General features: G+C 39.0%; 1 protein-coding gene and 1 pseudogene across 5 annotated transcripts in view; one reads left to right on the top strand and one right to left on the bottom strand.

Annotated features, from left to right (window-relative positions):
• The window catches only part of LOC143646853 (uncharacterized), an 84,853-nt gene that overhangs the window by 12,825 nt on the left and 44,397 nt on the right, over nucleotides 1-27,631 (top strand). The gene's annotated exons all lie outside the window — the stretch shown is intronic.
• On the bottom strand, nucleotides 5,881-27,206 carry LOC143646320 (choline/ethanolamine transporter FLVCR1 pseudogene; annotated as a pseudogene).

Genomic DNA, 27,631 nt, shown 5'->3' with positions numbered 1-27,631 from the left:
CCTTAGAACTGTGAACTAGCACCTTACTCAATTCCCCTTTGAACAGCCATTCTGTTTCTGGTATATTGCATTCCAGCAGCTAGCAAGGTAGAACAGAAGCGCTTGATAGAGAAGGCCTAGAATGTTTGAAGAGACTGTTGGTAGAAAATGGACCCCAAAGATACCGTTGATAACGCCTTAGACAGAAAGGAGGCATGAGTGTTACCGCAAACTGTAAAGAAGGCAATCCTTGTTTTAGAAAAGCAGATAATCCGGTAACATTGACCAGTGGCTTTGGCTGGAAGGCAGATATTCAAAGGCATGAACTTGGAAATTTAGCAGAAGAGATCTCCAGTTTCCACGTGGAAAGTGCAACATGGTTTCTCCTCGCAGCTTACACGGAATGTGACAGGAAAGAGATCAGATGAGAACTGAACTCTTGGGTACAAAGAAACCAGAAACTGAGTTCTGGAAATTTCTTGGTTTCCAGGAGGGGAGACCCCAGAGAATAGTGCCCCACATGAGGATTTAACCAAACGCGGAAGCAGTCAGCCATCATCTCAGAGAAAGCCAAGATTGGACACGGAGTTATCCAGGAAGGATTTGTGGAAATTCCGTATGTCTGATGGGCATGATCCAAGGCTACTGCATAGGAAGCCAGCGACAGTGCTGTGGGACCTGTATAGACAGAGCCGCTGCCAGTTTGGACTGGGGCGGCTGAGAGAAGGGACACACTGGAGGAAAAATAACTTCAGAGGCAAAGCCATGGAGGCTGAGGATCCGTAGGCAAGAAGCGTCGGGCCATCCCTCTCTCAATCAACACGACGAGCAAACTCACTGCCCTCCCCCTCTCTACGTGGGTCATGACTCCCAGGTTTATGAACCTTTCTGGCAATGTGGGATAGAAATCCTAGGATGAGCTGGGACTTAGCACCAAGGGATTAAAAAACTTCTCCACCCAAAGGGGGAAGAGAGAAATGAGACAAAGTATCAACGGCTGAGAGATTCCAAACAGAGTCGAAAGGTTATCCTGGAGGTTACTGTTATACATTAAATAGATGTTATCTTTAACAGAGAGGCTGGAGGGAACTGCCTAAGAAATATAGAGCTGTGTTCCATTAGTCATTTTGCCTGAAGATGACTGTATAATGATACAGCTTTCACAATGTGACTTTCTGATCGTGAAAACCTTGTGTCTGACACTTCTTTCATCTACTGTATGGCCAGATGAGTAAAACATATGGATTAAAAATAAATAAATAATAGGAGGAACAAATGTCAAAATAAATTTCGTAGATTGAAATGCTAGTGATCAATGAATGGGAACGGTGGAGGGTATGGCATGTATGGATTATTTTTTGTTTTCTTTCTATTTCGTTTTCTGACTTGATGTAAATGTTCTAAGAAATGATCAGGATGAATACACAACTATGCGATGAGAAAATGATACTGTTGGTTATATATCTCTACTAGAGAATCTATTTCTTCCAAAGAGACAAGCAATTGAAGATTAAAAAAAAAAAGGAAAATGAGAATTTAAGTGAAGATTCATAAGCACTCAAAGCAAAGAACTTTTTATATTTTAGAAATCCCTTCTGCCAGTGGAAGACACATTTTATGCAAAACTTCATATTGCATCTAGAAATCAAATGTGGCTACCAGAAGAGAAGATTAAGGACTTTTAAAAATATATCCATTCCTTTAAAATTTTTCTTAAACTCTAAAATAGTACAGGAATAATTTGTCCTTTTCAGTAGTCTGCACACCACAAATATACTACTCCCTGACTGATTGAAAACATAAATGCCAACCACAAATAGACTGGACATGTCAGAATGTTTTAGAGGTTACTGAGGGAAAATTTTGTTCATTATCTTAAGGGAAACTAAATATTTGGGCTGTGCTTCCTATACCTGGATCCTCCAGTTCATCTACAAAGGCAGTATCTGCTGTACGACTTTATACACACATTTCTTTGAAAATCAAGAAATTCATGTGGAGATCAAAATTAATATGTAAAGTTAAAGATTTCAGCTATAATGCAGTTTAAAACGTAAATTTTATGGATTAAAAGACAGCTTTTTTTCAACTTTGCTTTTCAAATCAATTGAAGATTTTTTGTGTGCCTAAAAGAACAATAATATAGTTATGTTAGCAGCTGTGTTACTTAAATAAAGCTTATCTATTCTTTTCCCTGAAATCAAAATTGTTTCCCATTAAAAATAAACTTAAAAAGCAGACCTTCCCAAAGCTTCTTCCAAAAAGATGATGATGGCTGCTTGCAGCTGATTTTGACTGACTGCTTCAAGAGACAGGCCTAGACGAGAGAACTCAGTGATGAATGGTGGCAGCAGTAGCTTGCTGGAGTGGCCTAACAAGCAGATAGTTGCCACAGTTTGAAATTCTGCTGAACACCTTGCTGCTGCCCAAGATCATTTACTGGTCAACATTTTCAGATCTAGTCAATACTAAATTGGGAATCCTTGGAAGGATGTATCATTAAAGGGAAGGTTATAGCCTATTTACAACATTTCAAGCCATGACAAGAATTTGTTCCTGGATAAGTTAGCTTAGCTTAAGATGAAGAATATTTAGAGGAATATGGAAAAGAGGCAGGGAATATGTTTGAAACTGTTAGCAGGAAGAAAAATTAGAAGGGAGATAAATGAGATGAATTTGTCTTCAAACTCTTTACAATGAAACATGACAGTAGACCATAACATATTCCTATGGTATAGCATTCATTACCTGAGCAAGATAGTGTGCAGTAAGAATGAAACAAGCAAATAGCAACTGGCAAATTATCAATAAAAATTTCAGGGTTATTTGTTTTCATATTTTCGTCATGCATATATCTACTTAAACTGTAGGAAAATAATTCACTTACAAATTGCTGTTAAATAAATAAAAGCGTGGAGACAGCTGCTGTTCCATAAAACATGGTACTGATATTGCAAGCCATGAGATTTGTGTTATTCTGTATGTTGGGCACTAAAACTGGTGGTAGCAAAAAGCCAACTGCCACTCCAAGCTGTAAAATAAACAGTTCTGCTAAGAAGAGCAATTATCATAAAGGAAAAAAATATTAACAAATAATTGAACAAAAAGGGACAGCTAAAGTGCGTAAAGGTGCTTTGTGCTAGCACTATGTGCTAATATCTTTGTTACTATTGAACAGTAAAAGACAAATTACTGATAAATCTTCTTCCTACTAAACATTTACTGTGCTCCACTATCAGAATGACACTGTATAAAGATGTGTAAGATATAGCCCTTGACTTTTAGATATTTACAATCAAAAAGGGAATAATCATATGCAAAACAAGAATGGGAAATGACAACCTACACAATGGGAGAAAATACAAACAAATAACTGATAATGTTCTACTATCCAGAATGTGTAAAGAATTCTTACAATCCAACAACAAAAAGGCAAACAACCCATGGCAAAAAAAAAATGGCAAAGGACTTGAGACATTTCTCCAAAGAGGACACATAAATGGCAACAAGTATATGAAAAGATGCTCAACATCATTACTGATTAGGAAAATGCAAATCAAAACCACAATGGTATACTGTTTACACTCATTATAGGATGGCTATAGTTAAACAGACACATATATACACACACAAGAGAAAACAACAAATGTTGTTGAGGATGGAGAGAAATCAGAACCCTCACACATTGCTGGTAGAAAATTAAGATGGTATAGCCACTGTGGAAAATAGTTTGGCAGTTCTTCAAAAACTTAGAAACACAGAATCACCATGTGGCTCAGCAATTCCACTCCTAAGCATATACCCCCCAAAACTGGAAATAGGTATTCAAATGCATTCTTGCATTCTTGATTACTAATATTCATAGCAGCACTATTCACAACAGCCAAAAGACAGCTATGACCCGAACGTCCACAGACAGAAAAATGAATAAAAATGTGGTATATACACACATACACATACCACACACACACACACACACACACACACAATGGAATATTATTCAGCCATAAAAAGGAATGAAGTATTGATACATGCTACAATGTGGATGAACCTCTAAAATATTATGCTAAGTGAAAGAAGCTATACACTATTGATTTATTAATATCTAGAATAGGTAAATCTATAGAGACAGAAAGCAGAGTAATGGTTGCCAGGAACTGTGGGGAGGAGAGATTGGGAAGTGACTGCTTAATGGATACTGGGTCTTCACTGGGGGTCATGAAATGTTTTGGAGCTAAGGAAGAGGTGATGGTTGCACAACACTGTGAATGTACTAAATTCCACTGAACCGTAAGAAGTGGCTAATTTCAAATTATGTGAATTTTACCACACACAAAAAAATTAGGCTGAATATGGTCACTGCAACAAGATAAGTAAAATCGAAGTATTGGGAGGTTCAATGGAGAGACATATCAGATTCTTTTGAGAGTAGAAGCAAGGAGGAAGAGCCCAAGAATGATTTGAAGAAGGATAAGTAGAGACAGTCATCTTTACTAAATATTCCATTTGCTCCCTTACAAAAAGCTGGACAGAAACAAACTTACCAAAGAGTAGGGGTACGATCCATTCTGTGATGAGGAGTGGGGAGACCATAAAATTTATCATCAATAAAATACATTGTTTGGAGTGAAAGGGGCTCCATTAATAATTATGCTGGACAACAGGTACATACCTGGACTATGGTCACCCTAGCTGGGACACATGGTCACCCTAGGTAAAGGAGTACTCTGGAGGAACATCTTGCACAGATTTGGGGTTCAGGAAAATTTTATGGAGGAGCAAAGATCTGAAGAAATTGGAATTAGCCAAGTGAAGCAGAAGTGTTCCAAGCCAAGGGCACATTATGTACAAAGGCCAGGAAGCAGCGAGTCTGACCTTGCAACAAACAGTATATAGTATATAGTACAGCTCAGAGAAGAGAAATAGCATGGGGAATGGGAGCTGCAGAGAGAGTTGAAGCTGAAGACTTGACAGGATACAAATCCAGAGGGTCTCACAGGTCACATGAGAGCTTGAATTTTATCCCAGGACCACTGCAGGGACAAGGGAGTAACCTTGAACAGACATGCATCATGAGGAAGACATAGAGGATAAATGTGGAGAATGGAAGAAAGCAAAGTTCACAGGTAGGTAGACTGGTTAGCAAGCTCTACATGAGAGTTGAAGACCAAGCCTAGCTAGGCAGTAGAAATGAAGAGAAATGAGACAGGAGGTAAGGTAAACTTTGAATGGTGGGTTCCTATGAGATATAAAAGTGGAGATATCTAGATGGCCAGTATCTATACGTTTGAAACTCAATCATTTTTCAACAGTTTTTTTATGAGGAGCCTACAGTGTACCTAGCACTATTATAAATGCTGGGGATACAGTTCTGTACATTCAGACCACGTGGCTATTTTCATAAAACTTACAATCTAATGGTGGAGACCGGAGAAAAGTAAGAAATAACAATAAACATAAAACATATGACAATAAGCATACCAGATATGATAAGCACTAAATGGAGAATTAAAGTAGAAAGATATAACAAGAGAGTGCTTAGGCAATTCTAAATGGGATCATGAGGAAATATGGTTGAATGATATTTAAAATGAATTTAAGCTGACCTGAGGTACAATATGGATGTAGTCATGTGATCCCAGCCAGAGAACATTCTAGAAATTGAAAAACTCTCCCAGAATCCAAAAACTGCCTTTTGCAAATATGCCAGTGGAAAAAATAAAACCTACCCAAGTCTCATTCACTTGGCATTGCCAAGTTTTCTATAATGTTAGGCATCTAAGGGCCAACAGTTATGTATTTTATAGGTAATTTCCAAAGTAGGATTACAAGGCGCTTACTATAAACTGGTTTTCAAAGCGCTGTCCTCACAAAGAAGTTTAAAACCGTTTTTAATCCAAGACGGCCACAGACCTTACGACTGCTCATTTCCTCTACCTCATTTGTTCACCAAATCCTCCTGAGCGTCCATCCGTATTCCTACCTCACACTGCCTAGGGCGTTTTCTTAAGGACCAGATTTTCACTAACAACCGCAGTCCTTACCTGATTGCCCAGCACAGCGGTGGCACAAGCTGTGGACACCTCCTTGGGTCCGAACCAAACTGAGGCCATGCAGGAGGGTAACCCGAGGATGAACACCTGGGCCACGGAGCACAGGCACTGGCCCAGCATGGTGACCCAGAAGAGATACTGCTGCACGCTGCCGCACGTGATCCAGGCACCCACGCAGTTGAGACCCGAGCCCAGCAAGGCGGTGACCCGCAGGCCCTTGGTGTCCAGGAGCCAGGTGGCCGGGAAGATGAGGGGCACGTAGGCCAGCATGTACCCCACGGACAGCCAGTCGATGTGCAAGGAGGAGACTCCGTAGAAACCCTCAAAGACGTTGCTGATGATGCTGTACTGGATCCACTGAAAGGCGTTCACCAGCGAGCACAGGCTGAAGATCAGGAGTACCAAAAAGCGCCGCGCGGAGAGTGCCGTCCGGGGCCCTGGGGGGCGCTCGATCCTAGGGGTCTCCTCCCCAGGGTCTGTGAGCAGCAGGCAGGCCCGGGTCTCCTCCTCTGGGGCCAGTGGCATCTGCGACTCACCCACGGCTCCCAAGGCAGCCCCGGAGTTGTCCAGGGATACCCCATTCAGAGCCAGGCAGCCGGCTTTGGGCCCATCCTGCGGCTGTGAGCTCACGCCCACGATAGGCGCGTCCCCTGGTACCGGCAGGTATCCGTTCGCGTGCGGGAGCCCGGGCGCCGCCGCCGCCTCCTCCTCATCGTCCGGCCACGCCACCTCCCTGGGCCTCCGGGGCCACTTCGCGTCCCAATCCTCCTCCCCAGCCCTGCACCTCAGGATCGCCGTACGCCCCACCCCTTACCCTTTCCTGTGCCTCCTTCCCAGTCCCGGTGAGACCGCAGTACTCCGCTAACTACAGTCCTCCGCTGGACGCAGCCGGCAAACCCTTCCTCCTCACTCCCCGCACTCTCACCAGGCTCCGCCCAGAGCAAGGGCCCCACTCGGCGGCTCGCCGGCCAATCAGCGAGCTACCCCGAGTGGCGTGGAGCCAATCCGGAGAGCCTTCGTGGGGGACTGGCGGGAGTACGTTCCTCCCTGGGCCCTGGAGGAGCGCTTTCTTCTGCCTGAGGATGGGGTGGGTCCAGCCTTCCACACGTGGATGGCTGCTGGACAACGCGGGAACGAGGCGGGGGAGAACGGGAGGGCAAACAAAGAGGCAGACTTCACCGTCACTACTAAGAGGTGCTCCCAGAGGACCCCAAAGTCTTAGACGCAGGCGAAAGGTGATCTTGGCCTCTCGTGCCGAGAGCAGCGATCAGGCAAGGTCGGACCCTGCCTTTAACACAGCCAGAACCGTATCTCATAGGTCCGTACTGCCTCGGCAGAGAAAATAACGCCAGAAAGCCTTCCAATCCAGATAAAGAAAGGGGTTTCGTCAGAAATGTGCCCCTGTGAAGTTGGAATTCCCCTACCCCCCGCTCTGCTGCCTTGAGTGAGATCAGGTCTCTGCATTCTCTGTTCCTCAAATACGTCTAGTTAATGTTTACTGGACACGCATGTACAGGGGCTTAGTAGGTTCCAGGTACCAAATTAGCCCTGAACGTTATGTGCCAGAAACTGTCGTGGGTCCTAGGAAGCACACGTGGCTCCTGGCAGGTCTTCCTGGACACAGTTTAAAGCTACCCCCACTGCTTGTTGGGAAGCAATTTGAGAAAGAGACCCAAATATCCATTATTAAAGTGAGAGTAGAACTAGGAGTTGTTGATAGGCATTCTCACTATGGATTTAATCTTTTTTTGAAACGTTTTAATGAAATGAATTTATTTAAAAAGATCATAAAATTTAACATTGAGAAAGATAAAAAAAAGGCCTACAGGATTTTAAATTGGCAAATACAAAAATGATTGGCTGTAAACAGTATAAAAATATATTTTCCAGTCCCCAAGAAGAACATAATTTAAGAATAGCAATTACAAAACTTTTGTATAGCAAGGGCATTTCTCTTATAATTCTTAAGAACCGTTCCAAACATTGTAAGAAATATAACAAACCAAATTTACTAGCGCTATTAATAAGTAATTATTTTAAATTTGTTTGCCCTTTTTGGTTAACCATGGTTTTTTAGTCCTAACTTTTGTTTGAACTTTTTATTTACCACAATGGTCCAAATGTATTGAATTTATTGAGTTTGCCCTTTTCTGTGCCCAACAGTGGATTTTAGTCTCATGTTTTTTTTAAAAAACTTTATTCTCCATAATAGTTTTTTCGCTCCTAATTCCTTCCACAATGCAAATAGTTAAAGGGAGACTAATCAGTCATTCCATAACAAAGAATGTGAAAGAAGGTTCTAGAGTGACCAAAACCACTAGTGAACGTAATATCTTTCTAAAAAGACAAGAATTAAGTAGACAGTTAAAAGACCCAATACTGTGCCAATAGAACAAATGGAGGACAAACCTCAGAACAAGCTGAGATTAAGCTCAATGCCAACATGCTATTCATACGTGTGAAGTCAACTGAGTATATGTCCATCCAACTTAACTAAGCCCAGTGCATGGGCTGGGGACCCTGAGGTAGCCCAGATGGTTTGCTGTGAATTCCAGCTAGATCTAGATGATATTTAAAATGATAATGGTACCCTTTGATGCAAAATTTCAGAACTTGCTCATCGCAAACTAGTTATCTTTGAACCAGTCTTTCTTTTTGGACCCAATATCCAAACTATTTCTGCTCTCTTAGATGACATGACCAGTAAACACCATATCCATGATGGGTAGCATCACCATTAACACTAGCATCCAAATTCTAATACAAATCGATAGGGTCCTGAGTCAGTAAGACAGAGCAGAAGCTCTATCTGGCATATTGACCAGTTTCTGAGAACCACATTAGGAACATTCCTGTAGGTGAAACCCATCTACAACATCCAAATGGCAGTTGAGAAACTACAGAAATGATGGGATTATTAAATTGTACAGTTGGAAATATGATTCCACTATTTCAGATAGATATCCTTGCCTGGAGTCTTCCACCAAAGTACTGAAGGACCTGATGCATGGACTCATCACTTACTAGTGAGCAAAAATCTAGAAGGACAAGAAAGTTTGTGGGCCACTTGATCAGGAAGATGTGATCCCAAGTGCCCCATTTGTTTGGCTCGATGACAGCCTGCTAGCAATAGGCAATTTTTCCAAATTATCAGAACTTGTTATGAAATCTCTCGAGAGTGGTTTGACTACTGTTTTATACTGTTAACAATATTAATCTGGACAGGATTTCATGGATATTCATTTCCTTAAAAAGGTTTCCTCCAAAGAGAAAATAGCAATGCCTATGTAAGAGGCAGGACCCAAAAGATACTGCTGCACACACTGTGCAATTTAAAGGGCCCAAGCAGGTGCATATGGGTCAGAAGCAGAATGCTCACCTTCCATGCAGGAGACCCAGATTCAATTCCTGGACCATGCACCGCTAACCCCCCCAACCCTGAAAAAAAGGGCCCAAGAATCTGGCCCACTGACAACATGAAAGAGGGAGAGCCAGAGGTTCACCTCTGCCAGATGCACTTTATGGATTGTTGTGATAAGGAGATGGAAAAGGAAGCATGGGCATCTTGAATAGATTTTTAAAAAGGCCTCAATGACTGATTTTTTATTTTTTTAATACTTTTATTGACAAATCTTCACTCACATACAGTCCATACATGGCATACAATCAGTGGTTCACAATGTCATCAAATAGTCATGTATTCATCACCATGATCACTTTTAGAACACTTGCATCACTCCAGAAAAAACTCATACATACCCCTTACCCCTCCTTCTCATTGATCACTAGTATTTCCATCTACCCAATTTATTTTACCCCATATCACCCCCATTATTTATTTATTTTTTATCCATATTTTTTTTTACTCATCTGTCCAAATCCTGGATAAAAGGAGCCCAGATACAAGCTTTTCACAATTACAGGGTCACATTGTGAAAGTTATATGTTTATACAATCTTCTTCAAGAATCAAGGCTATTGGAACACACTTGATCAGTTTCAAGTACTCCCTTCCAATACACCATAAACTAAAAAGGGATATCTATATATGTGTAAGAATAACCTCCAGGATAACCTCTCAACTCTGTTTGAAATCTCTCAGCCACTGACACTTTATTTTGAATGACTGACTTCTTAGCTGGGGTGTTAAAAACACGACTGAGTCCAAAGAAAACACCAAAGAGAACCTAGTAGAGCTGTACTAGTTTAAGTAGAAATAATCAGATCCAACAGACAACAGGGGAATGGACCATTTTCTAAATCATAGTGTGAATTCATCTCTTCAGATACTTTATAAGTGGCTGAGGTCTGTTTTTATAATTACTTTCACTGTATTGGACAAAAGATTTATCTTTCTTATCTTTGGTCCTTAGGCCTGATATCAGTTTGTTCAATATTACTATGTGTTGTATTTTATAACAATTTTTAAAGAAATTGATATCATCAACAGTGATAGTGTGGTATAAATATGGGGTTAATTATGTTGTTTTTACACACATAAAATGCCAACATCTCCCATATGTTTTATTTTAAGCTATACAAAGTTCTTAGAAAAAGTTAGTAATAATTATCCTAAAAGGTTGCAAAGTAATTTTAAGGGTGAGTGAGATACAATAAACCTGGGTATTATATTTTAAGGGAAAAAAAGCCTAGAACAACATTTTAAATATTGATCTCTTAAGTATACATTAAATTTCAGTGAACAGGACATAATGTGGTCTATTTAGTTTCTTTTACTAATGAAGAAACTCATAAGTAAGCAAGTTAAATTTAAAGATGAAAACTGGAAAAAACTCTTAAGCCTCACTATGGGTAGTCTTAGCCTCCCCACTACAGAAATAAGCTTCCTAAGTGCAAGTCTCAAAATCAAGGGCTTGGCCTATTTTATTGGAAGTCACGTGGGGTTTCCCAGATGAAGAAGTTTAATAGATCCTTTTTTTTTTTTTATCTTCAGACCTCCAATGAACTCTACCAATACTATTTTTTTTTTTTTTGGTCTATCAATATGTTTTAATTATCAGCCCACCATGGTCTGAGATGTATCCTGGTGTTATATTAAGCTATACAGAATTACAAGGCCTCATTTCCATTCTGGACTCCAGAATTTAGGTTGTTTAAATGAGCTACCCAGACAGGTTGATTAAGATTGTGTTTCACAGAAAATTTAGGTTCTACATAATAAACCTCTCTGCCTTTGGTCTCATACAGTAGGTGAAGGTCTAGAGTACATACGTTATCACCTTTAACCCTGTATTCTGATTTACTTTAGTCCCAGCCAGACTTTTGAAAATTGTTTTTAACTCTTAAGTGAAGATTCATCTCCTTTTTAGTTACTTTATTACTGTATATAGCTATGCTAACTTTCAGGGCTGCAGCATTCCATTTCTGGGTTTTTAGGTGTCACAAAATTACTCACAGTTCCAGGGAAATACCAGCTGATACACATATAGTTCAGTGTCTCAGAATCTAGAAATACACTTAAAACTTCAGACTAAGTATGGCTGCTATAAGGGTTTACAATGTAGGCTCCAATTTCTTATAAGTATATTCTGGAAGAGACCTTAGCATATTTATTCTTTTCTTTCTGGTTATTTTGCACAATACATCGTCCCCAAGGTTTATTCAGTTGGTTGCATGCCTCTCAATGTCCTTCCTTTTTGTTACCACACCATATTACATTATCTAAATGTATCCACACTATATTCCATCATATGAATGTATCCCAGGTCACCATTCTGCTTCTCAGTCATTGTACCCTTCAGCTCCCTCCATCTACTGGGCATCATAGACAAGTCCAAAATAAACAAACCATGTCTTACGATATTCTCACTTGATTGTACAATCAGCAGCACTCTCAGTTTTAGACAATTTTCATTGATCCATACCAACAAAGTACCGACAAACACAGTGTCACCAAATATTAAATCAAAACTACCCCTTATCAGGTGGGTCGTTGTGGCTCAGCAGGCAGAGTTCTCGCCTGCCATGCCAGAGACCTGGGTTTGATTCCTGATGCCTGCCCATGTAAAAAAAAAAAGTAAACTACCCCTTATCACTTGTCCCTCTCCCCCAATTAGTTGCCCCTAGTACTGCTATGGTACTGCTGATGTCTCCCTGTTAACTATTGGCCATAGTTTTAGTTTCCCCCCATAGTCCTCTACTATTGACTCTTTGTCCACTATCAAACCTTGAAATAGTTCATGTGAGAACTTTTTAAAATTGTAGATGTAATCAGTGGGATACATGGCACTATACATCCCCTTTCAATCATATTCACCTTCAATGGCAATGTTACTTATAACCCCACTCATCAGTTACCATCACTTCTATCCGTTCCCTTGCATTTAGGTTAAACCTCATTGGGTGGCCTTTCCCCTATCTCTAGCTTCTGTGCACATCTAGGCTATGTACAGTTTCTGTCACATATGGGTCTTTGTCTTCTTTTATAATTCAACTGTTTAAACACTTGAGAATCATTTTGAGCTTGGTTTGTACAAAAACAGGCCTTGGTCTGTACAAACTTCTTGGCCACAGTTTGGGCAACTGTTAGACCAAAACACAATTTCATTATCTTCCTTGTAGGCAATGTTGATTACCAAGATTTTTACTCCAGAGGGCCTTTCTAGTCAGTTGCACATACATTTTATTTGTTTAAACTGAAACCAAGTTCTCCCTCATGATGAATTTTTCAACCCATTATCTCTATTTTCAGAATATTTTTACTTTTTCAGGAACAGAAATTTCCAGTTTTTTACACTATTTGTCTATTTTAAGCCTGTTTGAAATATTATCAGTGAGCGCTGTAACATACATACATACATATATATATATATATATATATATATATACACACAAACACACATATATTTTAGCTAGCTGATTAGAAATAGAATCAATATAAATTAAGGTAAAATAACATTTAGACTGACTGATAAAAAGTTGAATCTTAGAGTTTTACAAAATCAGAAGGATTATTTTTGGATATTAAATTACATGGCTGATCTTTTTTTTTTTAATTTTCAGCATGTAATTCCATTTTGTACTTTTTTAAAATTTAATCTTATGAAGTTATATTCATACACATACAATCCATCCAAAGAATACAATCAATGATTTGCAACATCATCACATTGTTAGGTATTCATCACCATGATCATTTTTAGAACATTTGCATCACTCCAGGAAAGAAATTAGAAAATCCCAAACATCCCATATCCCTTACCCAATTTTAAGACTTACAGTAGAGGTAGGTTAACTAAGACAGTGCATATTGACAGAGGTAGATATGTATATATCAGAGGAACAGAATAAAGCATCCAGAAGTAGAGCCATGCAAACATGGGCAACTGACTTTTTTTCTTTTTCAATACAGTTATTCAATCATTATCAAAGGTCAGGGCTACTGGAGTACAGTTCAACAACTTCAGGTATTTCCTTCCAGCTATTCTAAAAGACTAGGCACTAAAAAGAAATATCTATATAATGAGTCAGTATTCACAGTCAGTTGTTAAATCTTAATTCTCAGTTACACCTCCTTCCTCTCATTTGATCTTCCAGTCTTCAAGGGTATCTGAACAATGCCCATTTTAAGTTCTTCATTCTGGAAAGGGGTGTTGAGCTTATAGGGAGGAGGAATGAAGCTGGTTGAAGTTCTTGGAGAACTAGTACCTCTGAGTTTCAGGACTTATCAGGTCTAGGATCCATCTGGAGGCCTTAAGTTTCTGAAAAAATAAACTACTAAGAAAAATCTTGATGGAGACATAGAAAGAGCTCAGGGCACTCCCTAGGGTTTTCTGGAATACTGTTGGTTGGGGCATAGCATACTGTGGTAGCTTGAAATATCTGGCAAAAGCTTGCTTAAGAGTCACCTCGAAAATGACCTCTCAACTCCATTTGAAATGTCTTAGCCACTGAAACATTTATTTTGTTTCATATCTTTTCTCCTTTTTTTGGTCAAGGCGTCATTCTCAATCCCACAATGCCTGGTCCAGGCTCATCCCTGGGAGTCATGTCTCATGTTGCTAAGAGATTTATACTTCTGGGAGTAATGCCCCACATAGGGGGCAGTGCGTGGTTTATCTTTTATGAAAGAAAATAAAATAGACGAAAATTTAATGATCCTCACTAAGTTGTTGTCCTTCAGATGATAGAAATTCAAATTTGCAAATTTCTGGTGCATTTACATATTTATTAAACCCACAGTATTATGTTACTGTACTGCAAGAATTATCTAAAATTAGTATGTCTTTAAAAAAAATTGTGGTAAATATATACAGCATAGCATTTCCTTTTTAGCCACCTTCAAGCATACAATTCACTGGCATTAATTACCTTCACATTGTGCTACTACCATCACTACCATCCGTTACCAAAACATCTCCATCACCCAGACAGACACTCTGTACGCACTAAGCATTAATTTCCCAATCTCCCACTTCTCCTCCCTCCCCCCAACCCATAACCTACTTTTAGTCTCTATGAATTTTCAGCATATCATTTTAACTTTTGATTCCTAGTGTTTATTTTCTAGTTATTTTATATTCCATGGATAAGAAACTATCCCATGTAAGGAGCATATGCCTGTGGCATTTAGGGAGGAAATGAATTTTCCATGACATTTTTAATGCCTTGCTGAAAGATCCAACTGTAGTTCACTCTCAAACTAGGCAAAGTTCACTTTCCCAGCACTGTAGTTGCAAAATGGGTGACCTTCTCTCTATCACTAGTGTTGTTTCACAGTGGTTGGGAAGAAGTTGTAGTTTTTATTACTTTTTGTTAAGACTTTTCTGGTAACGTTATCACTAATTCAGAAAAGCACACAATTAAAGAGTGGACAAGCATTTTAATATTTTTTAAGCTTCACTGTATTATCTCAATATATGTGAACTTCTAATATATTTGCAATATAGGATGTATGTACTCCAGTGATTCTACTCTGGCATGACCTACATTATAGAGTCAATAAAATTAAGATCTTCATATGCATACATAATTAGACCCTATGCTTTCATTTGTTCTTTCTTTTTTTTTTTACTTTTTTATTTTTAAAATACGTCAAACTTATGCAACCTTGCAAAAATAATACAAACACCATACAGAAAGCTTGAGCATACTCCCACCACACTGATGGCCAGATCCACCAGTTTTAACATTTTGCCACCTTTGCTTTATCATCTATCTTTCTATCTACTCATTTTCTGAACATTTGAGAGCATTTTGCATGCATCATAATCCTTGACCACATAATACTTCCATGTACATGTCCTGTGAATGAGGATATTCACATATATAATCACCCTGAGTACAATTACCAGGTTCAAGAAATTTACCATTGATAGAAAGCTTATATTCTATGTTCCAATTTTTTTCTGATGTCCCAATAATGTCCCTTTGAGCCTTTTCTCCTCTATCTTTAGATCCTACCCAGTATTATGTATTGCAGGGAATTGTCATTGTCTCTTTAGTTTATCTTTCTTTTTTTTAATTAATTGTGGAAATAAATACAACATAAATTTTCCCATCCCAACCTCTCTCAAGCATAGCATTCAGTGGGATTAATCATATTAACAGTTTTGCAGTATCCTCACCATCATCCATTACTAGAAATTTCCCTTCACCCCAAAAAGAAACCATACCCTTGTTTTGAATTAACTCCTTATTGTCCCTGCCCACCATACCTGGCAAACTGTACTCTACTTTGTCTCTATGAGTTTGCATATTTTATGATGTTTTCTCTGTGGTTACCTTGGGGCTTAAATTTAACATTCTAAAGCTATAACAACTTCATTATTTCAATACTTGAGTTACCTTCAATGGCATGCATAATCTATGTTCTTATACTCCTCCATCCCCCCACCTTTATATAATATCTATATAAATATTTTTAATACATATTTATATAATTTGTTACCAATTACATATAGAATTTATTACAAATTACATATATAATTTGTTACAAATTACATATTTATACATTGAGTCTAGAACCATTAATTTATCATTATATTTTATGCATGTATCTTTTAGATCCCACAGAAAGTAAAAAGTGGAGTTATGAATCAAAATACAATTAATACTGGTATTTATATTTACCCACATAATTATTTTTAAAAGAGATATTTATTTCTTCACATGTCTTTAGTCAGTTTTCTAATCCTTTCTTGCAATCTGCCTAAGATTTTAGTTTTTCTTGTAGAGCCATCTGTTTGATGAAGTCCCTTAACTTTGTTTATCTGGAAATGTCTTAATCTCTCCCTTATTTAGAAAGACAGTTTTATTAGGTATAGAATTCTTGTTGGCAGATTATGCTTTCAGCCCTTTAAATATGTCTTCCCTCTGCCTTCTTACCTCCAGGATTTTAGATGGGAAGTCAGCAATTAATACTATTGAACCTGCCTTGTATGTGACATGTTGCTTCTCTCCTGTCGCTTTCAGACTTCTCTCTCTATCTTTGGTTTTCTGCAGTTTGATTCTTTTTGTATTGTTTTATTTTTGAGAAATCTTCACACACATATATAGTCCATCCATAGGATACAATTAGTGGCTCACAATATCATCACATTAATACATATGACATAGTTGTGTATTCATCTCCATGATCATTTTTAGAGCATTTACATCACTCCAGAAAATGAAAAAAAAGAAAAAACTTTCTTTTTTTATACATTCCATACCTCTTTCCCTTCCCTCTCATTAGCCACTAGTATTTTAATCTACCCAATTTTTTTTAATCCTATTTTTATTTATTTTGTGTCCTTATTTGTTTACTCATGTGTCCAAACTCAGGATAAAAGGAGCATCAGACACAAAGTTTTTACAATCACATGGTCACATTGTAAATGTTATACAATCATCTTCAAGAATCAAAGCTACTGGATTAAAGTTCAGCAGTTTCAGGTACTTCCCTCCAGCCACTCCAATACACCATAGACTGAAAAGGGAGATCTACATAGTACATAAGAATAACCTCTAGGATAACCTCTCAACTCTGAAAACTCTCAGCCACTGAAACTTTGTCTCATTTCTCCCTTTTCCCTTTAGTTCAAGAAGCCTTTCTCAATCCTATGATGCCAGGACCTGGTTCATCCCAGGAGTCCTGTCCCACATTGCCAGGGAGATTTATTCCCATGGGAGTCATGTCCTATGTAGGGGGGAGGGCACTGAATTCACCTGCTGAGTTAGCTTAGAGAGAGAGGCCACATCTGAGCAGCAAAAGAGGTTCTCTGAGGGTGACTCTTATGCATAGTTATTGGTGGGCTTAGCCTAACCTTTGAAGGCATAAGTTTCATAGGAGCAAACAAGGCTTAGACTATTAAATTGGTTGTCCCCACTGCTTGTGAAAAATATCAGGAATTCCCAAGATGGGTAAGTTTAATATTTTTTCCTTTCTCCCCAGTCCCCCAATGAAACTTTGCAAATATTTTTTAATTCTCTGCCCAAATTATTCTGGGATATATCAGGGCATCACAATAACCTGAATAAACCAACAAAATCTCATGCCTTATTCAAGATTCCATGTAATTATGGTGTTCAGATAAACTGACCATACAAGTTGAATTACATAATGTGCTACCCAAAATATAAATTTGCAACTGATAAACATCTCTGCCTTGGGACTCATACAGAAGTTGAAGTTTTAAAATGTGGACCATATCATCCTTTACCCTGTATTCAGAAAATTTTAATTTCTCTTACTGTGGACTTCAGCTCTGTTTGGTTCCTTCTCATAATTTCCATCTCTTTATTGATATTCTCTCTGTGTTAATCTATCATTTTCCTGATTTCCTTTAGTCCTTTTTCCATATTTTCCTTTAGCTCCTTGAGTATATTTAAGAACAACTTTTAAAAAGTCTTTATTTGGAATGTTCCCAGTCTGATCTCTTCAATGGTTTTTAATGCTTTAATCTTCTCTTTTGCCTGGGCTATTGCTTCTGTTTCTTTGTATGGTTTGTAATCTTTTATTGAAACCTGGTCATTTTTATATTTTAATGTGTTATCACTGGAATTTAGACTCTGAGCCATCTGCTCCTTAAGCTTATGTCTGGCTAGTGTTAAAAACAGATATTTCCATCAATGCCAGACATGAACAAAAAATAAGGACAGAAAAGCAGGGGAAAAATTAGAAAATGCCTTTCCAAGTCCTTGCAGAATGACCTGTGGGAGTGTTGTCTTTCTGAGATTATCTATAGGGTGAGTTTAGCATCTAGCTCCAGGCCAAAGCATAGGGGTCTTCCCTGGTCCTTTCTGATCATGCCTCCAGCCTTGAGTATATGTATGTGGCTCTCAAGATCCCCATTTACATGGTTCCAAATGTCCCCTCTTCCTTAGGTAACAGCTTACTTTTGGTCCAGGTTACTACAGCATATGTCCTACAGCCGATAATTTCTTGCCTCATGTATCCATTTGATTCCTTTTCCATCACATTCTGTAGGAAAGCCCTGTGAGTTGCATTCCCCACCTCTGCAAATTCTGGAACATTCAGTCCCTTGGCCACCACCAGACAAACTGCGCCAGACCTATGTGTCCCCCATATGTGCTCAATGGTTACCCTGCTCTCTCTGGAACTGGAACTTTGGGATCCATACTGGGAACCCCAGCTGGCTCTGTGCCCACCAGTGAGGGGTAGGAAAAGGGCCAGGCCGGGTGCCAGGAGATCCTAATGCTTTTAAGTAGCCTTTTTCTTGATTTAATGCTGACCCTGTCAATTGCAGTCATTTATTTTCTGGAGCACTGAGAAAGATGTTTCTGCTAGTTCTTACTGTTTTTCAAAGCTTTCTACAGGAGACCAGAATGCTGAAGCATCTGTCTTGACCAGGGCAGCAACAAGCAATTATTTTGACTAAGGAGGTATCTTTTTGTTCACTGCTAAGTGGACCAACAAAACCCCTTCATCATCCACTGTGGACAACTGTGCCTTGAACTCCTGTTTGCTTTCAGATGCACTCATTGTTCCTCCCCTTCTGCTCTGTTCAATACACAGGAATCTCTGCAAACTACTTTTCACAGATTATTTCACCAAATGGTATCTAGCACGGTTGAGCCAAAGTGAGATACGGACATAAGATTGGGAGGTGAAAGAAAGGGCAATGCTGGGATATATCTCCCTTTCTCTCTAGTTTGAGCAAGGTCTTTCACTACATTTTTCTTTAATAAAGCCCTCTGGACTTAAAAAATAAAATCAATTTCCTCCCATTCAACTAACTCAATGTCTCCTGGAGTTGTAATATCTAAGGAAAGCTGCTCCTCAGATGCTGATTGTGGATGGAGCTGGCAAAGTCCTGGTGCTCTCTGTGGTTCCAGTGAGGCACCATCCCATTCCCTGACCCACAGGCTACCCAAAGTCACCTTTCCTGATTCTGTCATTTTTCCAGGAAAGGAAGTCCTGGCATTGCCATTTCTCTAAGGATTCTCTTGACTTCTTAGAATTCAAATAAGCAAACTCTTCCAGCACTCCACCTCAAGTCTCCTCCCCACGTGTAACTGTTGAGAAGGAAGTTTGAGGGACTTCTGGATCAATTCCAGTAATTCCTAGAAATGTGCCCTTTACCTTCCTGTTATTATTATTTTTTTAAATTTCAGGTTAGGTTTATTGAGGTGTGCATTGCACACATGGATGTTTACCTTTTTTACGTGTGCCGTTCTACAAACTTTTTTTTGGCAAATGTATGTGTTGGGTAACCATCACTGAGGCCAGGGCACACAACTGCCCTGGCACTCGGCGGTGGCTTGGAGCTATGTGCTCCAAGAAAAACCTGTTCTCAGTCTTACCTGTTCCTGTGGGTTTGAACCTACTGTATGGAGAATCCTTTGTGAGATGACCTCAGTTAAGGTGTGGCCCAACTGAATTAGGTTGGGCCTTAATCCTATTATCAGAGGTCTTTCAGAGGAGGCCTCAGAGAGAGAGAGAGGATGCAGCTAGAAGCTGCCAGTCAGTGGAACCCGGGAGGGAAAGAAGAGTCCGCCATGTGCACCGCCATGGATGGAAAACCCAAGGACCGAGGCTCACTGGCCGCCAGCCCTGGTCACGGGAGAAGCATTGCCTTGCTGACGCCTTGCTTCTGGAGTCTTCTAGACTCAAAGCCAAGAGCCAATAAATTCCTGTCGTTAGAGTAACCCAAGGTAGGGTATGTTTTAGCAGCCAAGAAACTAAAGCATGGCCCCCAAAGTTCTCTCTGGCCATCAGTGAACTAATTTCTGTCCCTGTAGCTTTGTCTTCTCCAGAATGGAGTCACATAGTACATGGTCTTTTGTGTCTGACTTCTTTCACTTCCAATAATGCTTTTGAGAGTCATCATGTTGTAAAGTGTATGTGTCGTGTGTTCCTTTTATCATATACTACAATTTGTTTATCCATTCATCAGTTAATGGACTTTTGGGTTGTTTCCAATTTTGAGTAACTATAAATAAAGCTGCTATAAACATTTGTGAATAGTTCTTTGTTGAGCATTCTCTTGGGTAAATATCTAGGAGTGGGATTGTTGAGTCATATGAACTTTGTAAGAAACTACCAAACAATTTTCCAAAATGGCTGTACTGTTTTGCATTCCCACCAGCAATGCATGAGAGTACCAGCTCTTGCATTTTTGTCAGTACTTGGTATTGACAAATTAAATATTTTAGCTACTCTAATAATGTTAATGGTATCTTATTGTGGTTTTAATTTGCATTCCTCTAATGGCTAATGATGTTGTCTTTTCATGTGCTTGGGTTCATTCATATTTTTCTTTGGTGAAATGTCTGTTCTAATTTTTTGCCCATTTTTAAACTGGGTTGTTTGTTTATTTTTTTATTTATTTTTTTTTATTAACGGAAAGAAAAAAAAAAGAAATTAACACAACATTTAGAAATCATACCATTCTACATATGCACTCAGTAATTCTTAACATCATCACATAGATGCATGATCATTGTTTCTTAGTACATTTGCATCGGTTTAGAGGAACTAGCAACACAACAGAAAAAGATATAAAATGTTAATATAAAGAAAAGAAATAAAAGTAGTAATAATAGTAAAAAACAACAAAACAAACAAACCAACAAGCAAACAAAAACAAAAAAAAACCCTATAGCTCCGATGCAGCTTCATTCAGTATTTTAACATGATTACTTTACAATTAGGTATTATTGTGCTGTCCATTTTTGAGTTTTTGTATCTAGTCCTGTTGCACAGTCTGTATCTCTTCAGCTTCAATTACCCATTGTCTTACCCTGTTTCTAACTCCTGCTGAACTCTGTTACCAATGACATATTTCAAGTTTATTCTCGAATGTCCGTTCACATCAGTGGGACCATACAGTATTTGTCCTTTAGTTTTTGGCTGGATTCACTCAGCATAATATTCTCTAGGTCCATCCATGTTATTACATGGTTCATAAGTTTATCTTGTCTTAAAGCTGCATAATATTCCATCGTATGTATATACCACAGTTTGTTTAGCCACTCTTCTGTTGATGGAGATTTTGGCTGTTTCCATCTCTTTGCAATTGTAAATAACGCTGCTATAAACATTGGTGTGCAAATGTCCGTTTGTGTCTTTGCCCTTAAGTCCTTTGAGTAAGTCCTAGCAATGGTATTGCTGGGTCGTATGGCAATTCTATATTCAGCTTTTTGAGGAACCGCCAAACTGCCTTCCACAGTGGTTGCACCCTTTGACATTCCCACCAACAGTGGATAAGTGTGCCTCTTTCTCCGCATCCTCTCCAGCACTTGTCATTTTCTGTTTTGTTGATAATGGCCATTCTGGTGGGTGTGAGATGATATCTCATTGTGGTTTTGATTTGCATTTCTCTAATGGCCAGGGACATTGAGCATCTCTTCATGTGTCTTTTGGCCATTTGTATTTCCTCTTCTGAGAGGTGTCTGTTCAAGTCTTTTTCCCATTTTGTAATTGGGTTGGCTATCTTTTTGTTGTTGAGTTGAACAATCTCTTTATAAATTCTGGATACTAGACCTTTATCTGATATGTCGTTTCCAAATACTGTCTCCCATTGTGTAGGATGTCTTTCTACTTTCTTGATGAAGTTCTTTGATGCACAAAAGTGTTTAATTTTGAGGAGCTCCCATTTCTTTCTTTCTTTCTTCAGTGCTCTTGCTTTAGGTTTAAGGTCCATAAAACCGCCTCCAATTGTAAGATTCATAAGATATCTCCCTACATTTTCCTCTAACTGTTTTATGGTCTTAGACCTAATGTTTAGATCTTTGATCCATTTTGAGTTAACTTTTGTATAGGGTGGGAGATATGGGTCCTCTTTCATTCTTTTGCATATGGATATCCAGTTCTCTAGGCACCATTTATTGAAGAGACTGTTCTGTCCCAGGTGAGTTGGCTTGACTGCCTTATCAAAGATCAAATGTCCATAGATGAGAGGGTCTATATCTGAGCACTCTATTCGATTCCATTGGTCGATATATCTATCTTTATGCCAATACCATGCTGTTTTGACCACTGTGGCTTCATAATATGCCTTAAAGTCTGGCAGCGTGAGACCTAAAGCTTCGTTTTTTTTCCTCAAGATACTTTTAGCAATTCGGGGCACCCTGCCCTTCCAGATAAACTTGTTTATTGGTTTTTCTACTTCTGAAAAATAAGTTGTTGGGATTTTGATTGGTATTGCATTGAATCTTTAAATCAATTTAGGTAGGATTGACATCTTAACTATATTTAGTCTTCCAGTCCATGAACACGGTATGCCCTTCCATCTATTTAGGTCTTCTGTGATTTCTTTTAACAGTTTTTTGTAGTTTTCTTTGTATAGGTCTTTTTTCTCTTTAGTTAAATTTATTCCTGAGTATTTTATTCTTTTAGTTGCAATTGTAAATGGAATTCGTTTCTTGATTTCCCCCTCAGTTTCTTCATTGCTAGTGTATAGAAACACTCCAGATTTTTGAATATTGATCTTGTAACCTGCTACTTTGCTGCACTCATTTATTAGCTCTAGTAGTTTTGTTGTGGATTTTTCCAGGTTTTCGACGTATAGTATCATATCATCTGCAAACAGTGATAGTTTTACTTCTTCCTTTCCAATTTTGATGCCTTGTATTTCTTGTTCTTGTCTAATTGCTCTGGCTACAACCTCCAACACGATGTTGAATAAAAGAGGTGATAATGGACATCCTTGTCTTGTTCCTGATCTTAGGGGAAAGTTTTCAATTTTTCCCCATTGAGGATGATATTAGCTGTGGGTTTTTCATATATTCCCTCTATCATTTTAAGAAAGTTCCCTTGTATTCCTATCCTTTGAAGTGTTTTCAACAGGAAAGGATGTTGAATCTTGTCAGATGCCTTCTCTGCATCAATTGAGATGATCATGTGATTTTTCTGCTTTGATTTGTTGATATGGTGTATTACATTAATTGATTTTCTTATGTTGAACCATCCTTGCATACCTGGGATGAATCCTACTTGGTCATGATGTATAATTCTTTTAATGTGTTGCTGGATTCGATTTGCTAGAATTTTGTTGAGGATTTTTGCATCTATATTCATTAGAGAGATTGGTCTGTAGTTTTCTTTTTTTTGTAATATCTTTGCCTGGTTTTGGTATGAGGGCGATGTTGGCTTCATAGAATGAATTAGGTAGCTTTCCCTCCACTTCAATTTTTTTGAAGAGTTTGAGCAGAGTTGGTACTAATTCTTTCTGGAATGTTTGGTAGAATCCACATGTGAAACCATCTGGTCCTGGACTTTTCTTTTTGGGAAGCTTTTGAATGACTGATTCAATTTCTTTACTTGTGATTGGTTTGTTGAGGTCGTCTATTTCTTCTTGAGTCAAAGTTTGTTTTTCATGCCTTTCTAGGAACTTGTCCATTTCATCTACATTGTTGTATTTATTAGTGTAAAGTTGTTCATAGTATCCTGTTATTACCTCTTTTATTTCTGTGAGGTCAGTGGTTATGTCTCCTCTTCCATTTCTGATCTTATTTATTTGCATCCTCTCTCTTCTTCTTTTTGTCAATCTTGCTAAGGGCCCATCAATCTTATTGATTTTCTCATAGAACCAACTTCTGGTCTTATTGATTTTCTCTATTGTTTTCATGTTCTCAATTTCATTAACTTCTGCTCTAATCTTTGTTATTTCTTTCCTTTTGCTTGCTTTGGGGTTAGTTTGCTGTTCTTTCTCCAGTTCTTCCAAGTGGACAGTTAATTCCCAATTTTTTTACCCTTTCTTCTTTTCTGATATAGGCATTTAGGGCAATAAATTTCCCTCTTAGCACTGCCTTTGCTGTGTCCCATAGGTTTTGGTATGTTGTGTTTTCTTTTTCATTCATCGCAAGATATTTACTAATTTCTCTTGTAATTTCTTCCTTGACCCACTCGTTGTTTAAGAGTGTGTTGTTGAGCCTCCATGTATTTGTGAATTTTCTGGCACTCTGCCTATTTTTGATTTCCAACTTCATTCCTTTATGATCCGAGAAAGTGTTGTGTATGATTTCAATCTTTTGAAATTTGTTGAAATTTGCTTTGTGACCCAGCATATGGTCTATCTTTGAGAATGATCCATGAGCACTTGAGAAAAAGGTGTATCCTGCTGTTGTGGGTTGTAAAGTCCTATAAATGTCTGTTAAGTCTAGCTTATTTATTGTAATATTCAAATTCTCCTTTTCTTTATTGATCCTCTGTCTAGATGTTCTGTCCATTGATGAGAGTGGGGAATTGAAGTCTCCAACTATTATGGTAGATGTGTCTATTTCCCTTTTCAGTGTTTGCAGTGTTTGCCTCGTGTATTTCGGGGCATTCTGATTCAGTGCTTAAATACTTCTGATTGTTATGTCTTCATATTGAATTGTTCCTTTCATTAGTACATAGTTTCCTTCTTTGTCTCTTTTAACTGTTTTACATTTGAAGTCTAATTTGTTGGATATTAGTATAGCTACTCCTGCTCTTTTCTGGTTGTTTTTTGCATGAAATATCTTTTCCCAACCTTTCACTTTCAACCTATGTTTATCTTTAGGTCTAAGATGTGTTTCCTGTAGACAGCATATAGAAGGATCCTGTTTTTTAATCCATTCTGCCAGTCTATGTCTTTTGATTGGGGAATTCAGTCCATTAACATTTATTGTTATTACTATTTTGGTAATACTTTCCTCTACCATTTTGCCTTTTATATTATATATATCATATCTGATTTTCCTTCTTTCTACACTCTTCTCCATACCTCTCTCTTCTGTCTTTTCGTATCTGACTCTGATGCTCCCTTTAGTATTTCTTGCAGAGCTGGTCTCTTGGTCACAAATTCTCTCAGTGACTTTTTGTCTGAAAATGTTTTAATTTCTCCCTCATTTTTGAAGGACAGTTTTGCTGGATATAGAAGTCTTGGTTGGCAGTTTTTCTCTTTTAGTAATTTAAATATATCATCCTACTGTCTTCTTTCTTCCATGGTTTCTGCTGAGAAGTCTACACATAGTCTTATTGGGTTTCCCTTGTATGTGATGGATTCTTTTTCTCTTGCTGCTTTCAAGATCCTCTCTTTCTCTTTGACCTCTGACATTCTAACTAGTAAGTGTCTTGGAGAATGCCTATTTGGATCTATTCTCTTTGGGGTGTGCTGCAGTTCTTGGATCTGTAATTTTAAGTCTTTCATAAGAGTTGGGAAATTTTCAGTGATAATTTCTTACATTAGTTTTTCTCCTCCTTTTCCCTTCTCTTCTCCTTCTGGGACACCCACAACACGTATACTTGTGCGCTTCATATTATCATTCAATTCCCTGAGCCCCTGCTCAAATTTTCCCATTCTTTTCCCTATAGTTTCTGTTTCTTTTTGGATTTCAGATGTTCCATCCTCAAGTTCACTAATTCTAGCCTCTGTCTCTTGCAATCTACCATTGTAGGTTTCCATTGTTTTTTTCATCTCTTCTACTGTATCTTTCATTCCCATAATTTCTGTGATTTGTTTTTTCAGACTTTCGGTTTCTTCTTTTTGTTCATCCCATGCCTTCTTCATGTCCTCCCTCAATTTATTGATTTGGTTTTTAAAGAGGTTTTCCATTTCTGTTTGTATATTCAGAATTAGTTGTCTCAGTTCCTGTATCTCATTTGAGGTATTGGTTTGTTCCTTTGACTGGGCCATATCCTCAATTTTCCTGGTGTGATTTTTTATTTTTTGCTGGCGTCTGGGCATTTAATCAGATTTCCCTGAGTGTGGAACCCAGCAGGTTGAAAGACTTTCCTGTGAAGTCTCTGGGCTCTGTTTTTCTTATCCTGCCCAGTATGTGGTGCTTGTCTGTCTGTGGGTCCCACCAGCAAAAGATGTTGTGGCTCCTTTAACTTTGGAATACTCTTGCTGCTGGGTGTGTGGTGGAGACAGAGGAAAGGTTGTAGGTTGGTTTTAATGACTTCAAATTGTGAAGTCCTAGGATCTGAATTCCTTGAGAGAGGGATTCCACCTGGGTTGGGTTTCACCCCTCCCGGGGAAGGTTCAGGTGGTAGAGAGCCCTGAAAGCAACCCGCCTCTGTGTTCAGGGCAGTTGCAACCTGTGTAATCCCAGTGCTGAGCCCAGAGGCAACCAAGCCTCTGCAGAAACAGCTGCAGAGGGTTCTGTTTCGCCCCCTTTCCTCTTTTTCAGTTAGCCCAATAGGCGACTTCCGCCTTGATCAGTTTTGCCTGAGCTGAGGGCCTATTTTTAGTAGTCAGAAGTTGTTCATTAATTGCCACTATTGGTGTTAGGTTGGACTCAGTCTCTACTACTGTTGGAGACTCTTTTCTTTCCCTCCAGGAAGCCGCACATGGGGGAGGGGTGCTGGCCACTGTGGCTTGGGCAACTGCCGATCAGAAACTCCCAGCCAGCCCAGGAAGCCACATGTGTGGGAGGGGCTCGGGTCGCCGGCACCACGGCTTGGGGAACTGCTGATCCGAGGCTCCCAGCCGGCCCAGGAAGCCGCGTGTGTGGGAGGGGCTCTGGTCGCTGGTCCGTGGTTTGGAGAATGGTTGATCCGAGTCTCTCAGTCGGACCAGGAAGGAGGGAGGGGGGCCAGCCGCCAGCCGCCACGGCCCAGGGAAGCGCACACCGCTTGGGGACCTCACCGCAGTGGAGTCTCATAGCCGGTCAAGCTGTTCCAGACTGGGGTACACTGTGTATCTGGTCTCTGTCGTGGCTCCTGGAGCTGTTCTGTACTGTTTCTAGTTATTTAGTAGTTGTTCTGCAGGAGGAACGAAGACGCACCTTACTAAGCCGCCATCTTCTCCGGAAGTCTAAAATGCTTTCTTTATTGAACAGTAAATGCATGAAGGAAGGTTTTCCAAGGGCAGAAGCTCTGTAGATTCTAACACGGATCAAAGATTTTGTTGGGTAGGTGATCATAGTCAACAACAGCAAATCAGGTAGCTCAACAGGAGGGCTTGGAAATTAGAGAGGTTTTCTTCCAGCAAATAAATTCTGTAGAATGATGTTGATTTGTTTTTCAAAATAGAAACCAGAGTTACTTAGTGAAATCAAGGTTATGATCCACATGTGTCAAGGCAAATTGTTTTAAAACAGAACAGTTGGCTGAAGGATAGCAGCTTAGTTGTAAACAATTTTTAAACACTTAACACTGAGAATGTATCATTTGGTGTGGCATATTTCTCAGGGACTGGAGCCTAGCCATGCTTAAAATTTTTTAAT

Source organism: Tamandua tetradactyla, chromosome 9 (assembly GCF_023851605.1).
Source record: "Tamandua tetradactyla isolate mTamTet1 chromosome 9, mTamTet1.pri, whole genome shotgun sequence".
NCBI lineage: Eukaryota > Metazoa > Chordata > Mammalia > Pilosa > Myrmecophagidae > Tamandua > Tamandua tetradactyla.
The sequence above is the reverse complement of the archived record's forward strand: the minus strand, read 5'-3'. Positions and strand labels throughout refer to the sequence as shown.